The sequence below is a fragment of the Lathyrus oleraceus genome, chromosome 2 (assembly GCF_024323335.1).
Source record: "Lathyrus oleraceus cultivar Zhongwan6 chromosome 2, CAAS_Psat_ZW6_1.0, whole genome shotgun sequence".
Taxonomy (NCBI): Eukaryota; Viridiplantae; Streptophyta; class Magnoliopsida; order Fabales; family Fabaceae; genus Lathyrus; species Lathyrus oleraceus.
The window spans coordinates 483,715,334-483,733,843 of NC_066580.1; positions in this window are offsets into that span (position 1 = coordinate 483,715,334).

An 18,510-nucleotide genomic window follows, 5' to 3' on the forward strand; every position below is an offset into this window, starting at 1 on the left:
GCATCCCTAAACACCCCAAACTCATTGATTTTTCTTCTCCTAAGAACACGTTATCTCCTTCTACTACAGGCGAGTAAGTCTCCAAAGGTCGAGCATCCGGTAGATTGCGTAGTAACGTCGTTCACCCCAAAACACAACCCTTACCCCATAGGTAGACGAACTACGTTTCGCTCTGATTCTCATTCCAGATGAGATACGTAGGCATAAGACACGATGTCTTAGCGAGCACACTCCTCTTTAACCCATAGGTAACCGAGCTACGAAGACTCTGATTCTCAGATCCAGATGAGATACGTATGCAGTGGATGCGACGTCCGTGTGAGTCATTTTCTTTTGACCCTTCTTTTAGTAAGTAGTACATTAGATAAACATACACGCTTTTCTCATCCCTTCAATCATGTTTGCACAAATAAATTTTCAAAAAAAACAACAACCTTTGCAACAAATGTGAAAAGGCCTCCCTAGGAGTACCTAGGATGCTTTGGGTGCCTAACACCTTCCCATTTCATAACCAACCCCCTTACCCAGATCTCTGACATTTTTACTAGTTTTTGATTCGATAAAACTTTTAGGTTTTTGTTCGCTTTTTAACCATTCCTTTGGATAAATAGAAGTGCCGTGGCGACTCGACTTGTATGATTTACCTTGGATTTAGTCAATATCTCTAATGGTAACGAATACCCCGCTACAGAAAAGTGGCGACTCTGCTGGGGAAAACAATTTATCCTAGTGGGTTTTGCCTATTTTTCATATTTGTTGTATTGTATATTTTTTTGTATGACATATTTTTGTGCAATTTGGGATTACTGTATTGTATGTAATGATTGATTTGCTTGAATATTAATTCCTTGTATGCTTGGTGATCTTTGTGAGATGAGTTCTATACCCGAACTCGAGTGCACTTAGGATAGGAGAATGGCATAGTCTTGTTGACTTGTGTGGAGTTATTCCTTAGCAAGTTGACTTGCAAGTCCATTCACTTGGTGGAGGTCATGTTGGGATCAATAATGTCACACAAGTAAGTTGTGGTTAGACATTACTCTTTCCAATATAGACCTCAGAAGCCAAGGACCTCAGTTTACCAAGCCCATCTTGGCCTATTCTTAGGATGTAGTGCAAAAGTCGTTCAAGTGTAAGATTTGATACGATTGTTACGCGATACTACACTCATAAGAGTCTCTCTTGAGAATATTTTCGGAATACGAGTAGTTGTTTCTCCAATAATATCCGAAAGATGGGATGATGACTATGGGAACCTCTTGTAGAACATGTTTGGCAGGTTTAAACCCTAGTACACTCCCTTTTGGGTGGTTCTTAACCTAACTTCATGCTCGTGACTTGCAACAAACCCTTGATTCATGGTTGATCCGTTCAGGTATCCTTAATATCAATGGAACTTGGGTGTTGATAAGGTGTAAACCATAATCCACCAAAATGGATGGTTGATATTAAGGATAACATGATCCATCCCATGACCTTTGTTTGGTGTGCTTTGCTTGATCCTTGAGTGTGATTGTTGCATTCATGTATTCATGCACCCATTTGCATTCATATCATCAAAATAATAAGAAAATTTTCAAGGAACTTAAGAGGTCTATTTGCAAAATTTTCAGACATGGAAAGACAAAGAAGGAATACAAAGAAGTACAGTTTCAGACAACCAGACTTGAAAGAGTTAAGGAATTTGACATCTTATGTATTAGATCCCTTGGGTTTCAAGGCTCGTTTCGGGAAGCTTCTTGCTCTTCTGACCACTCTGGTGGATGAAGGATTGATGAGTGTATTGGTGCAGTTTTATGATCCCTTGTACCGTTGCTTCACGTTTCCGGATTTCCAGCTTTTGCCTACCCTTGAGGAGTATGCTTACCTTGTGGGTATACCTATTCTAGACCAGTTGCTGTTCAGTGGCTTGGAGAATATTCCTACTTCTCAAGAGATAGTTGACATGTTACACATAGATGAATCTCTGGTTGGTGCTCATATGACTATCAAAGGAGGAATTCAAGGTCTCCCTTCTGAGTTCCTCATTGCTCAAGCTACTATATATGGGAAGGCCATGAGTGAGGACGCCTTTGAGGCCATATTTGTACTTCTCATCTATGGGCTAATGTTATTCCCCAACATCGACAAGTTTGTGGATGTGAACGCTATTAGGATCTTCTCTACTCTTAATCCCGTTCCGACTCTGTTGGGCGATACCTACTTCTCTTTGCATATGAGGAATGCAAAGGGTGGTGGCGCCATTGTGTGTTGTTTGCCTCTGTTGTATAAGTGGTTTATTTCTCACTTACCTCAGACGGTCGCTTTCAAGGAGAACAAGGAATGTCTATGGTGGTCCACGAGACTTGTGTCTCTCACTAATGATGATATCTCTTGGTATAACCGTGTGTATGATGGTGTGCAGATTATTGACTCTTGTGGCGAATTCTCCAATGTACCTCTTCTTGGTACATGTGGTGGGATTAACTACAATCCTGTTTTGGCACGTCGTCAACTTGGGTTCCCCTTAAAGGATAAACCCAATAACATTCTGTTAGAGGGTGTATTCTTTCAGGAGGGTAAAGATCCCCAAGGCTTGAAAGCTAGGATGGTCCGCGCTTGGCGCAAGATTCATAGGAAAGAAAGGAAAGAGTTGGGTCCTAAGAATTGCATCGCTTTGGAGCCTTACACTGTTTGGGTTAGGAAGAGGGCGTCTGAGTATCTCATGCCTTACGGGTATTTGAGACCTACACCTATGATTATGGCTGGGCCTTCAACCCTCCCTAATCAAGGAGTAGAGGATTTGAGAGACGAAGACCGTTCACGTGCCTGGATCCGTGAACGTGAAGAGTTGCTTCAGCAGATTAAGGAGAAGGATGCGTTGATTGAGTTTCTTGAGCATCAGGTTATTGATGACCCTGATGATGTATGGACTTCTCTACTTCCTCAGTCTTCAAAGTTCTGGAAGAGGAAGTATGATCGACTCGCCAAAGAGAAGGCCGATATGGAGGCAACCTACGAGAGGGAGGTGAAGAGGCTTCGTGCATCTTATCTTCCTGTGTCCCGAGCTTTAGATGATTGTTTCTAGGGATCCATAAGACGATTATTCTCCTTTTCTCTTGTATAGGATTGACGATGATGTACTTCTTGTCCCTGATATTATTTGATGAGATATTTCCATATGTGATAAAATGCTTAATATTTCCCGAATTTGCAAATAAAACTCTAAAGTTCCTTTGAAATAAAAAAAACAAATCATATGCACAAGTATTGCATGCATCATATGCATAAGCAGGTTTTGTTTCCGGTCCCTTGCCCTGTGGTCTAACTCTGTGTCCTTCATTTATTTTGAAGACAAGCTGACTCACCGGTACTACACTAGAGCCAACATTTCAAGACTGATGGATCACCTAGAAAAAGAGAACCGTGAGCTGAAAGAGGAGGTGGCCAGATTGACTTCCCTAATGGAGTCACTCATGGCTGCCCAGAGCCAGTCTTCTCCGACACCTTCAACTCCTCCCCAGAGAACAGTTATCTCTGAGACTGTCTCCTCTACTGTGCCCGCTGCCAGTGCACACTTTGTTCCAACAGCCATGCCAACCGGGTTCCCGTGGGGGATGCCTCCCGATTTCATGCCTGAGGGTCCTGTTCCTACCTTTTCTTCTCTGCCGGCATCTAGCCCGGTCCTTGCCGTTCCTCCTCCTATCGTGCATACTTTGTCCAGGGTAGACAACACCATCTATCATTCTGAGCCGTCTGAGGGTCCAGATGTTTATGAGAAGATGGATGTTATGAACGATCAATTTCTTGAGCTTCGCAAGGAATTGAAAACTCTCAGAGGGAAGGATATTTTCGGAAAGTCTGCTGCCAAACTCTGCTTGGTTCCAAATGTGAAGATCCCTGTGAAATTCAAGGTCCCTGATTTTGAAAAGTACAAAGGAAATACTTGTCCTCTCAGCCACCTGGTCATGTATGCCAGGAAGATGTCGACTCAAACCGATAATGACCAACTACTCATCCACTACTTTTAGGACAGTCTGTCCGGTGCCGCTTTGCGTTGGTACATGGGTTTAGACAACGCGAACATCCGATCCTTCAATGAGCTCGGCGAAGCCTTCATCAAGAAGTACAAGTACAACGTGGATATGGCTCCCGATAGAGATCAATTGAGAGCCATGTCCCAGAAGGATAAAGAAACATTTAAGGAGTACGCTCAGAGGTCGCGAGAGGTGGCAACACAGATTGTGCCTCCGCTAGAAGAGAAAGAGATGACTAAGATCTTTTTGAAGACTTTAAGTTCTTTTTATTATGAGCGGATGATTGCTAGCGCTCCTTCTGACTTCACCAAGATGGTGAATATGGGGATGCGTCTAGAAGAAGGGGTCCGTGAAGGACGATTAACCAGAGAAGAAGGCTCTTCTGCCAAACGTTATGGGGCGTTTGCAAAGAAGAAAGATGGAGAGGCACATGATGTGATCTGCCATGAGAAACCAAGAAGACCCTCTGTGAGGAGGAAGAATGTGCGTCCCGCTAGTAACCAGCACCAGGTGGCTCATATAACACCTATTTTCAGAGACAATCAACAGTATCAGCAACATAGTAACAATCAGCAACCACATCCGCAATATCAGCAACAACAGCACCGACCGCAGCAGCAGGCCTACCAGCCTCGAAACAGTAATCAAACCAACACGAGTTACGAGAGGAAAAGAGTCACCTTCGATCCTATTCCTATGACGTACGCAGAGTTATATCCCTCTTTGATAGAAAGGAAGCTGATTACTCCGAGAGACCCACCGGCTATACCTGCTAACCCCCAGTGGTGGTATAAGCCCGAGTTACACTGTGCCTACCATTCTGGTGCTCCCGGCCACGACGTGGAGAATTGTTACCCTTTGAAGACCAAGGTTCAAGACCTTGTGAGGTGTGGTATTCTATGTTTTGAGGACGTAGGCCCTAATGTGAAGAAGAACTCATTGCCCGAACATGGGAAATCTGTCAACATGGTCCAGGGCTGCCCCGGAAAATACAAGGTCAAATATGTCAGTCATATTCGACAGTCTCTGGTCCAGATGCATCGTTTGTTGAGTGACTACAATCATTATGAGCATGACCATGATAGATGCCGAGTCTGCTCTGTTAACCGATTGGGTTGTTGCCAGGTGCGCAAGGATGTTCAGGAAATGCTGGACGAAGGAGTCATTGAGATCCTTCAAAACAGGAATGTTGATGAAAATGAGTCCGAGGTCAACGTGATTTCCCCAGTGTTCTGGATACCCGAGCCTGTTATCATCAAGTACAATGGTAGCAAGCAGAAGGCTTCTCCCACTCTGATCATTAAGCCTGCTGGTCCTGTGCCTTACTCTTCTGAAAAGGAAGTTTCCTATCGCTACAACGCCGTAGCAGTAGAGAATGGGAAAGAGGTGTTCTTGCCCTCTTCTTCTGTTGTGAATATTGCCGATGTTAGCGGTTTGACCCGTAGTGGCCGTGTATTTTCAGCACCGCTGAAGCCTCAAATTAATGCTGATTTTGTTGAACGCCCGATCGGGAACGCTGTGAATTCTTCGAATCTGGCACCTGCTTTTAAGCCCTCCTCCATACTGAAAACTCCTACTTCTGTTGGCCCGAGTGGCAATGTGAAAGAAGACTGTGATGATATGCTGAGACTTTTCAAAAGGAGCGAGTACAATGTTGTAGACCAACTTCTACAAACGCCATCCAAAATATTTGTGTTATCCTTACTCTTAAATTCAGAACCACACCGAGAGGCTCTGCAGAAGGTGTTGGATGTGGCATATGTAGATCACGATGTCACTTTGGAGCAATTCGATAACATTGTTGCAAACATTACTGCTTGTAACAACCTGAGCTTTTGTGACTCTGATCTCCCTGAGGAGGGAAGAGATCACAACCTGGCATTACATATATCTATGGGTTGTAGAGACGACGCCATGTCTAATGTACTGGTGGACATCGGGTCATCATTGAACGTATTGCCAAAGTCCACTCTCTCAAAGTTATCATATCAAGGGCCTCCCATGAGGCAGAGTGGGGTAGTTGTGAAGGCTTTCGATGGGTCTCGTAAGACCGTGATTGGGGAAGTTGATCTCCCAGTCAAGATCGGACCAAGTGATTTCCAAATTACCTTCCAGGTTATGGACATTCACCCATCGTACAGCTGTCTCTTAGGTAGACCATGGATTCACGAGGCAGGCGCCGTGACATCCACCCTACACCAGAAGCTGAAGTTCGTGAAAAATAAGAAGCTGGTGGTGGTAGGGGGAGAAAGGGCTCTCCTGGTTAGCCATTTGTCTTCCTTCTCTTATATAGATGCTGAGGTTGAAATTGGAACTCCTTTCCAAGCTTTATCTATAGCTGAGCCTATTGAGAAGAGAACTCCTTCATTTGTTTCCTACAAAGATGCAAAGTTGGCCATTGAGCGTGGTACAACCACTGGTTTAGGAAAAATGATTGAGTTAGAAGACAACGAGTCCCGGGCTGGCATAGGTTTTTCTTCTGGTACTTTTAACAAGCAAGGGCTATTCAAGAGTGGAGGTTTTATCCACACCGGTCAGGACGAGAAGGCTGCTGCCGTTTTAGAAGAAGATACAAAGGATTCTGGCAATTTCATCATCCCTGGAGAGGTCTGCAACAATTGGGTCGCTGTGGATATTCCAACAGTTGTCCATAAGTCAACGTAATAATCACTTTGTTTGAAAACCCTTCTCCCATGCCAAAAGGAGGAATGATGACATTGATGGCGCATAAATACAATGATATTTTCATTCAATAAATTCATGTTAAATGTTTGTTTTTTCATTTATTTTCCCTTTTCGCTTTTGCATGAAATTGGTGATCACATAAAACCTCAAAATGGAACAAAATAAATCTTTTCATCTGCATAATAATTTGCCTTGTTTGATTTCTAAAAGCTTTCTATATCCAAAATCATTATGCAGGTTGATTTCTAAACCCATTGAACATAATGACCCAACACCATCTCCCAATTTTGAATTCCCTGTATTTGAGGCAGAGGAAGATGATGTTGAAGAGATTCCTGATGAGATCACCCGTCTACTTGAGCATGAAGAGAAGATCATTCAGCCGCATCTTGAGAATCTAGAAACAGTCAACTTGGGGTCTGAAGATTGTGTGCGAGAGGTAAAGATTGGGGCACTTCTGGAAGAATCTGTTAAGAAGGGGTTGATTAAGTTGCTACGAGAATATGTTGACGTCTTTGCCTGGTCATATCAAGACATGCCTGGTCTAGATACTAATATTATGCAACATTTCCTACCTTTAAAGCCTGAGTGCGTGCCTGTGAAGTAGAAACTCAGAAGAACTCATCCTGATATGGCAGTAAAGATCAAAGAGGAAGTTCAGAAGCAAATCGATGCGGGGTTTCTGGTGACTTCTATATATCCTCAATGGGTGGCCAATATTGTGCCCGTGCCTAAGAAAGATGGAAAAGTCCGGATGTGTGTGGACTATAGAGACTTGAATAAAGCTAGTCCGAAAGATGATTTCCCTCTACCACATATTGATATGTTGGTAGATAATACAACTAAATTCAAAGTCTTCTCGTTTATGGATGGATTTTCCGGATATAATTAGATTAAAATGGCACCCGAGGATATGGAGAAGACAACATTCATCACACCTTGGGGTACATTCTGTTATTGAGTGATGCCCTTCGGTTTGAAGAACGCCGAAGCCACGTATCAACAAGCTATGACTACCTTGTTCCATGACATGATGCACAAGGAGATTGAGGTGTACGTTGACGATATGATCGCTAAGTCAAGATCAGAGGCGGTACTCCCAGTAGAGGTGGAGATCCCATCAATGAGAGTCTTGATGGAGGCCAAGTTGACTGATGCTGAATGGGTTCAGAGTCGTTATGACCAACTGAATTTGATAGAAGAGAAGAGATTGACTGCCATGTGCCATGGTCAGTTGTATCAGCAGAGAATGAAGAAAGCTTTTGATAAGAAGGTCAAGCCTCGTGTGTTCCGAGAAGGTGACCTTGTGCTCAAGAAAGTCTTGTCTTTCGCGCCCGATTCCAGGGGCAAGTGGACTCCGAACTATGAGGGTCCGTATGTTGTTAAGAGAGCCTTTTCAGGCGGTGCTTTGATACTTACAACTATGGATGGGGAGGATTTCACTCGTCCTGTGAATTCAGATGCAGTCAAGAAATACTTCGCCTAAAAAAATAAAAACTGAATAGCTCGCTAAGTTGAAAACCCGAAAGGACAGCTTAGGCAAAAATGAGCGTCTCGGTGGATTGAAAACCCGAAAGGGCGATCCAGGCAAAAGTTAGAGACACAAAAAATATATAATAATGATATATGTATCCCGCTAGATTGAGTACCTCATCCTGGGGCAATCTAGGCAAAAATTAGGGATTTGGCAAGTAACTGCATCCTGACAAGACTTTGTTCTACAATTATCGTCCGTCAGAGATCCTTGCTCATTATCAGCCAAAACTTCAAATACATCGGATTCAGAATTGGTGGAGAAATGGTCATTATGTTCAATGTAGCCCTTTTCCAATATATATCACCAATTTCAAATTTGTAAAGATCTATGGAGTCTTGCCATTCGCAGACTACCATTCTACCAAATAAATTTGAGCCTTTTATCCAATTATTGGCACTCTTATATGTTTCTATTCAACAAATATTTTGCATGTTTTGATCAAGAAAATATCATTGTTTTAAACAATCAAATTTTTTATAATTTGTTTTTAAACAAAGTGAACATTCACAATGACGAAAGGATACTTAGGAGATCCTCAGTGCTCTCCCAAGGGTGGTACGATCCCCAACATGGTAAGATTTTTGTCCATATTCCTGGCATGACTGTATCTCCTCCCTCCGGAACCTTTTGTGGTTTATCCTACCAAGTGGATTTCTTGTTGAGAGTCACCTCTCTTCCCTTCAGCAGAGTAGCAATCTTTCTTCCTCAGCAACTTGGATCTCTTTGGGCAAGAGCGATATTTGGTGGTTGGTCCCGATAAATCCTTTATCTCCTCGGATAGATTCCCCAGTAGAGTTGTTGGTGTGGTGGACCTTGTCTGTGATAACTCTCGTCCCCAGCTGGAATGATTGATGATTCATCCCTTGCAGAGTTCTTTGCTTCCTGGTATCTCTGATCCCCAGTAGATTGGATACTCTCCGGTGAACTTGGCTTTCTCTCTTGAGATGTAGTACCGGTCGGTTGATTCCTGGACCTGGTTGTGTTAGATATGTCTGTCTGTCAGCATACATCATACATAAACCACGCATATTCATGCATAATTATAACATTCAGATATTCATGTTGCGTTCTTTGCCATATATCGTTATTTGCTGTCTCCTGCTATTTGGTGATATACTTCCCCGAGCAGATGTGTGTGTCTGATCTCTCCATATAGAGTCAGCTCCATAAGCAGAAAGTGTCTATCCTTTCTTCCATATTCCCCACCGGGTTATATCCTCGTGGATGTTTATTGTTTTTGTTCCTTCCCAACACATATACTGGGATGGTTTTCCCCATTGAGTTATATCCTCACCGGGACAAGTCTTGATTTGGTGTGCCTATCTAGTTTGATCCTAGATCGGTCTCTTGAGACTCTTTTCCTGTTTCCCCGTGGTAAATGAATAATTGCTCAATAATTAGTAATTATTATCCCCGACGGAGTTTGTGTTTCTCTACCCTCATACCGGTAGTTGTAAACCCTATTTCTTCCCTTTTTGTAGAGTAACTATTTTTGCTCATCTTTAATTGGTGACAGTTATCTTCATCCAATATTCGGTGATGATATCCCCTCATCTGCTTGGATAATTGCCCTGATTATGCAATTTATCCCCAGCGGGTCATCTCTCGTCTACCTTGTTGTTGTTGGTAACGATTGTTTCTCCCCTGAATTGGTCATCATTATATACCTAGTTTCGGTATCCCAATGCCTTTTCTTTTCGGTCGATTTATCCTTTATTAACCCAGTAACCGGTTGTGGATAATCGTCCATGCGAGTATATTATCTACGTTCTGACGGTAATAGATAGTATATCTCATGCACTCTCGGGTCTGAAGCCTTTTGTTCTTCCCCAGTTGAGTAAGATTCGTATCCCCTTTGTGGAGTCGAATATCCATCCTGTAATCGAGTTTGCTTTTAGCCCTCTTTTGGATGATGAGTGTTTTGGGAATATTCCCCAATTCACGCCTTGGTTGGTCACCTATTATATGCCCAGTAACCGGTATCCCTGGTGTTCCTTCCTCTCCGCTCCCTATTATGACTTTTTGTCCCTTGTGGAGTCAGAATCCCTGAGTTGAAGTATACCTTTTAGGTTTTCCTCAGACGTTTTGAAGTTTTGATATCTCTCACTCTTATACCGGTCTTAGATACTCATCTCTTCCTGAGCATGTTGTATCTCTAACCCTCATACCTGGCGTTCAGATCACATGTCTCCTTGAGCTTATTACCCAATAACCGGTAATACCCCGTCCCACTGCTTCCCCAGGAGTGTCCTTGTGGACATCCCCAGCGAAGTCCCTTAGTGGATTGTTTTCATCCGAAATTTATCCGAAGTATCCGTTGTGGATAGTTTTTTGCTGTATTGGCATATTCCCCAATACATACATCTTCGAGTCAGCTCGAGTCTTTCCATTGGATCTTTTCCCTTTGGAATTATGTTCCCCACGCTTTGAGTCGTGACCTGCTCGTGCATTTTTATCCCTTTTCTATCCCTAGGAGAGTCCCCAGGGTCTTGGTCCCATGGAGTGAATTGCTCATATGGATTATCAATGACTTCTGATTTCTTTGCTTTTGTGGACACATATCTCCACAGAGTGCTACCATTTTTCATACCTACATTTGCATCATGAGGTCTCTTAGGGACCAAAATTCGTCTCTTTGTTATTATTTAAGCCCATTCTACCCCGTCGAGACGAAGATTTTAACCTTCACTTCTCCGGCTAGAATGACCTTAAATAGGGGCATCTGTAAGACCCCAATTTTGACCCTAAGATCCCTCATGGCATCATAACATTGCATTTTTATTGCCTCAAGGATCTTTAGCATCTTGGTTCCCTTTGCCTTTGGGTGGGACTCCTTGTGATTGGTTTGAGATCACCAAGCATGCTTGAATTATACATCATTGTTTCTCTTACTTTTGTTTACTAACCAAAAGCACAAAAATGTGTCACTAACATCTTTTGTTTGAAGCTTGAGTATCATCCAAGACACTTTGTGGGTTCTATTTAGATGATCAGTCAACACAAGGGAATGACTTGAGATACTTCCAACAGGTTCAAATGGGGTTTATTCGTCAGTCAAAACGTTAATCTTGAAGGAGTAAAAGTTTGTTCATGAGTTGTCATGCTCGCTAGGCGAGCAGAATGGGTCGCTTAGCGAGTCCCAAGAAAAGCCACCAGAATCACCTACACTTAGAGGAGTTTCTTGAACTGTCATGCTCGCTAGGCGAAGCCCACGCGTTTAAAAAAATAAATAATAATAATAATAATAATAATAATAATAATAATAATAATAATAAAAAGAACGAAAAACGAAAAAAAAAAGGAACGAAAAAAAAGAAAAAAAAAAGAAAAACGAAAAAAATAAAATAAAATAATAATAATAAAATAAATAAATAAATAAAATATAACAGAAAAATTTTGGACTTGGGCCTCTCTCATTTGATCCCACAGGTCCACAAAAATCAGGTTATAAATTCAGAGTTTCAGTGAAACAAAAGGCAATTCTATTCCTATTACCCTGGCAGGAAAAAGATAGTGAGAGAAGAGCTAACAGAGTTCAGAGCAACCTCCAGAGACTGAAGGGAACTCATCTGCAAAGAACCAATTCCCTCTCATATAAACCCTAAGAGTGCTTTGCAAACCCAACCGTGCCATTCAATTTCATCGGTCTCTCCAATCAGGTTTGCCTTATTCCCATTACTTTATGCTTTTAATTTGAATGCTCTGAATGTATGAGGTATTATGGGTGAATTTGATACCCTTTTGATGCATGTGTATGACAAGAGGTTTAGGCCTCCTACCCTTGGTTGCTTTTTGTGATCTTTTTTGTGAATTTTAATGCCATGATTCATGTGGTTACATTTTGATTTGGGGGCAACTCTTGATTACCCTATCCTGTTTGCTCTAACCTGTTTTGTGTTTGTTATGGCATTGTTTTCTCCTAATTCCGTCATATTACTCTAACCTGTTTGTTGAGTTTTTGTGAGGGCTCACATACTCTTGCAGGGATAGCTTGCTTGGTGTTCTACTTTATTTGTGGGGTACCACCTGGAGGTCTATTCCGATTACCTGTACTGTCTCGCTTTCTTTGATGGTGTTTAGCTTGGAAGAGTCTTTGGGTTTCTTCTTTATCTAATTTCTGTTACTTCTGATCTTTATCCGTACGGTAGATCTCTCGATCCCTTTACTTTTCCCGCATGTTACCGATTTCTTAGGTTTCGTATAGCCTCTCGTGGCATGTCATTTAAGGTAGCGCGGTTCTTTCATCTAGGACTGCTCTTTTTGCATGAGCATCCCTAAACACCCCAAACTCATTGATTTTTCTTCTCCTAAGAACATGTTATCTCCTTCTACTACAGGCGAGTAAGTCTCCAAAGGTCGAGCATCCGGTAGATTGCGTAGTAACGTTGTTCACCCCAAAACACAACCCTTACCCCATAGGTAGTCGAACTACGTTTCGCTCTGATTCTCATTCCAGATGAGATACGTAGGCATAAGATGCGATGTCTTAGCGAGCACACTCCTCTTTAACCCATAGGTAGACGAGCTACGAAGACTCTGATTCTCAGATCCAGATGAGATACGTATGCAGTGGATGCAACGTCCGTGCGAGTCATTTTCTTTTGACCCTTCTTTTAGTAAGTAGTACATTAGATAAACATACACGTTTTTCTCATCCCTTCAATCATGTTTGCACAAATAAATTTTCAAAAAAAACAACAACCTTTGCAACAAATGTGAAAAGGGCTCCCTAGGAGTACCTAGGATGCTTTGGGTGCCTAACACCTTCCCATTGCATAACCAACCCCCTTACCCAGATCTCTGACATTTTTACTAGTTTTTGATTCGATAAAACTTTTAGGTTTTTGTTCGCTTTCTAACCATTCCTTTGGATAAATAGAAGTGCGGTGGCGACTCGACTTGTATGATTTACCTTGGATTTAGTCAATATCTCTAATGGTAACGAATACCCCGCTACATAGTGAACTCGGGCTCATCCCTGAATGTCATGCCTAAGAACACTTTGGGGAAACTGAATAACCTCAGAACTTCCATGAAGGCTAGTACTTTGGTGGTCAAGGCTTTTGATGGTTCGAAGAGGATGGTAATTGGAGAAGTTGACTTACCAAAAACTATAGGACCTCATACATTTATGGTCACCTTTCAGGTGATGGACATCAACATATCTTACAGTTTCCTTATAGGACGACCTTGGATCCATGCCACAGGAGCCGTCACTTCAACCCTGCACCAGAGGTTGAAATTCATAACTGATAATAAACTAATAATCATTAAAGGAGAGGAAGACATGTTCGTTAGTCACCTTTCCTCATTCAGATAGATAGAAGCGGATGGGGAAACATTGGAAATACCTTTTCAGGCTTTGGAGATTGCAGAAGTTAGTCTAAGGGGAGAACAATCAATATCTCCATGGAAGAAGATGTCAAAATTAATCAAGGGTCGAGATACACGGGGATGGGGAAAACTGTTCAAGATACCTGAAAAGAAGGATCTCTTCAGGCTGGGTTACAAACCAACTAAAAAAAGATTTCAAAAGACCAGCCAAAAGAATCTTTGTACACTTCAAGAGACTTTATATAGTACGGGATGTAAGGGTGAAGATCAAGTGGTTGTGGTTGAAGGAGATGATGGGATACCCAACTTGGTGTGTCAATGCTCACCAAATACAAATCTCAGCAATTGGAAGGCTATCGAGATTCCGGAGATAATTTCTAGTTCGAAGTAATTTACTATTTTTTTAATAATAATAAGTCCTTTATTATGCCCAAGGAAAACATACGAGCTTTGTAGGGGCCCCATTCATTTCAATAACTTATCCATGAATAAAATTGCATTTTTTCTCAATTAAGATCATTTTCCTGGTTTTTTTACAAAAATAACCCACTTTTTCAAGGAAATTCCCAAAATACACCTGGTTTCAAAAAAAATCCCAAAATACCCCACTTTTAGGAGGAGTCTCCAATTGAATTGGCGACTCCTCTTAAAACTTGAATGGAGGCGCCAATTGGATTGGCTAGGGCAGGTGCCCTAGCCAATCCAATTGGAGCCTATGTGTAGGTTTTAAGAGGAGTCCCCAATTCAATTGGAGACTCCTCCTAAAATGCATTTTTTGTCTTAAAAATAGATGCGTTGTGTGACCAATTGTTCCACATCTCATATAATCATTTGGCTATCATGTTTGGTGTTCGTCACCGATACGGAAAGGTGATTTATGCGAGAGACAAACCTCAAATGCTGATGTTGTTTTGGAACATCACCACGTTCGATCAACTGAAGAGGGAGCTGGTTCGTTGGTTAGATGGGAAAATACCAGTAGGGGAAAAAATCAGAAGTATTGAGAGACTTGACCGTATCTTTGGTTGGGTGCAAATGAAGACTGATAAGGATGCTAGGGAAATGATGTTCGGTCGAGACGACATCAATTTGATTGTTGTAATCAGTTAGAAATATTAATGTTTTTAGATGTTTTGTACTGATGTTTGCTGTGAACCTCGTTGTAACAAGAACTTAATGATATATAATGATTGAATGTTACAATGTTACAAAAAGCTTAAGACCTAGATGATGCTCCTCGATTGGGACATGTGTTCTTGTTGTGTCCTGGTTGACGACAGATACTACATAATCTTATCATTTTATCTGTGGAATCCATCTCTGTTCTGATACGTGTGCTGTTTGGCCTTCCTTTCTTCTTTCTACACATCTCGTCATTGTGCCAAACAATATCACCTTCATATGGAGGCCAGTAATCCTCCATTGGTAGTACTAAGAAGCTTTGAGTATATACATTCATGATGGTGTTGGCCTTGTACACATCAGGTAAATGGATGTAAGCGACTTGACGAGTATAAGCGCATGCTGCTATGACATGGGAGCAAGGTATGCGAAAGGCCTGGAATTTTCCACAATCACACCAACTTCTGTTTAGTCTAACAGCGTAGGCTAAATTTGGTCTCCCCTCATTATGGCCCATTGTTTCCTGGACGCTGAAATTTTGTCTATGACGGTCAAAGACTATTACAGCGTGTGTGCTAGCTTTGATGCTTTCCTCTTTCATGACCTTCATGCAACACTCACTGAATACTTGCCCGGACATTAACACCGCACTCTATCTTTCACCTCTGGTTGCAAACATAGAAGCCAACCTATAATAGGTTGATCTTACCAAGGCAGTTATCGGCAGATTTCGAATTCCTTTGAGTACCCCGTTCATGCATTCCACAATGTTTGTTGTCATGTGCCCCCATCGACAACCTCTGTCAAATGCCCTTGTCCATTGCTCTACTGGTATGTTATTTATCCATCTCCCTGCATCTTCATTAGACAGTCTAATTTCATCACGATAATATTGAAATGACGGTGGAGTTAAAGCATACCCAACATTCACCACCTTGCGAAGATTCTTATCTTTTATAGCACGCATGAAGTTTTGTGCAATGTGTCTGATACAGTAGACATGTATAGAAGGAGGATCATGCCATCCGTTGTCATGGTCGTTGTAGGCACTCTCAATGGTAGCATGTCTATCAGAAATCAAACAGAGATTGGCTTGTGGAGCCACATGCGTTCTGAGATGTCAAAGAAAGAAACCCCACCCACCAGCCATTTCACCTTCAACAAGAGCAAAGGCAATGGGAAAGACATTGTTGTTGCCGTCTTGTGCAACCGCCATGAGCAAAGTACCCTTGTATTTTCCGTATAACCAAGTGCCATCAATTTGAATAATAGGTTTGCAGAATGCGAAACCTTTGATGCACGGGTCAAATGCCCAAAAGAGACGGTGAAATATTCTATTACCTGTAGCACAGGTTCCGTCTGGCATCATCGCTGGCACTGTCTCCATAATTGCCACAGTTCCTCGGACATATGTTTTTAGTGCCCATAAAAACCGTGGCAATTCCTTGTATGAATCCTCCCAGTTGCCGAAAACTTGTTCAACAGCCTTTGTCCTCGCAATCCAGGACTTCTTGTAAGATGGAGTATAATTATATGTTGTTCTGATATGGGATATAATTATAATTACCTTCACTGATGAGTCTTTATTAACCAACGACAGAATGTCTTGACATATCAAAGTTGTGCTTAGTTTACGGTGATCTTGTTCAACGTTAGTTCCAATGCAACTGTGCGGTGGGTTTATTGAAGCGATCTCCCAAGAGTCGTTTTTCTTCTTGTAAGACGCAGCCAAACGAAACTTACAAAGCATGTTACGACATTCGATAACATACCTTCTAGAATCAGTGTGTTTCACTGTAAAGTCAACAGAGTTGTTCATGTGGAATTTTTTGATTTCCAGAACACATTCTTCTTTGGTACGAAACATGTCTCCCACCTTTAATTCGCCTTCTGATCTCGGATATGGATTATAAAAAACACTGTTGAATGTTTCATCATCGTGAAGATCCATATTTGTCATATGTTGAGGCGGATTGTAGACATGACTAGGAGGTATTGGTGGTGGTTGATCATCATCTTCATCGTTATTGTTCAGCATGTGATCAACCTGTATCTCGGTCTCCTCTTCTTCTTCATCAACGACATCCACTTCTGTCTCTGCTTCTGGGTTGACGTCATCTGACCATTGTCGATCATCTTCACCAGATTCATCCTGACCGGTTAGTTGAGACTGTTGAGATGATATACTTGGTTGAAGAGTAATGTACAGCTCAATACAGTTGCAGCTTGAATGTTCATGACTAACAAACATGTATTCAACATCTTCATCGTCTCGTACCTTAAGGGGGAAATACTTGCATTGACCATTCTAAAAAAATATTGGATTTTGATATGTTATCTTTGACACAATACCCGATCCTATAAAGGATTGTATTCTTTTTTTCAAATGCAAGAAGGTTGCATTTCTCTTGATCGTGATTCTAATGGTATCAGTGTTTTGAAAACAAAAACCATGTAGCTCAGACTCGTATGTTTCACCGTTGCAGTGAACGTTGACACTGTATAATGATGAAGATGACATTGTGCAGATGAAAACTATTTTCTTACTGTAAATGAATGTGAGTGAAGTGTCTTGGATGTTGATAGTAAGGCACTTAAATAGATGAGTGAAGTGTCTCACATGCTAGCTAGTTTGGATTGACGTGTCGCACATGCAAGCTACTCCGAAATGACGTGTCGGACATGCAAGATACTCCGAAATGATGTGTCAACCATGCAAGCTATCAAGAAGTGACTTGTTCAGCATGCAGGAGACAAGACAACCACGTGTCAGACATGCAAATACACACTCCAAATGGATTGGCGCCTCCACTTATTCCTTGCACATGGGCGCCAATTCAAGTGGAGACACCATGCATTCAGACCTCGAAACCAAGCAATCAGACCTAGGTCTTGCATGCATGTCCCTATGGAGGCGCCAATTTGAATGGTGACCCCTCTTAAAGGTTGTACATGGTCGCCAATTCAAATGGAGACACCATGCAAGCACAACTTTTCATGCTCCCATCCATTTGCCTATAAATACATCCATTCCACCAACATTTCTTCCACACCATCACTCTCACTACTTCTTCTAAATACTTCTTCTACAATTTCATCTGCAACAACTTCTTCTAGTTTCATCTACACCAACCCCCCGACAAAATGTCTATCCTCACAATGGGCGAAGCACATAGAGGAACCGTTGCAAACATCGCAACATATGTAAGTTTTTTCTTTTATTAACTTTTTATCTTTCATCTTCACCAACCCCCTTTTATTTTGACATACCAACTTAGTCAAGTTTTTTATTCTTTCTGTTATAGGATGTATCAAGGTTCCGAACTCGGGTTCACAAATATGTCCATATGGACCCGATGATTCAACCTTATGTTGAACTCGCCAGTTTTGTTCATATTAGCAAGATTTTGTCTTGGTCCATAGATAACAAATTCATTCTAGCCTTATGCGAAAGATGGAGACCAGAGACACACACATTTTAGTTCCCAACCGGTGAGTGTACCGTGACGTTAGAAGACGTCTACATGCTTTTAGGACTACCCATTGAATGTAAGGCTGTTAATGGTAAGACCAACTATGCAAATTCAATTTGCATGGAGCTCTTAGACACTGATTTGTTAGATGATAATGCTAGAGGTCAAGGTATACTACTCTCACGCCTTAAGTCGTACTATAATAGTTTATACTTAGATGAGCATTCTACCGAAGATGCTCGAATAATAAAAACTAGGTGTTACATTATGCTGTTAATTGGATCGTTTTTATTTCCCGAAGGTAGTGGTTCTAGCATGCATATTATGTACTTACCTCTACTTA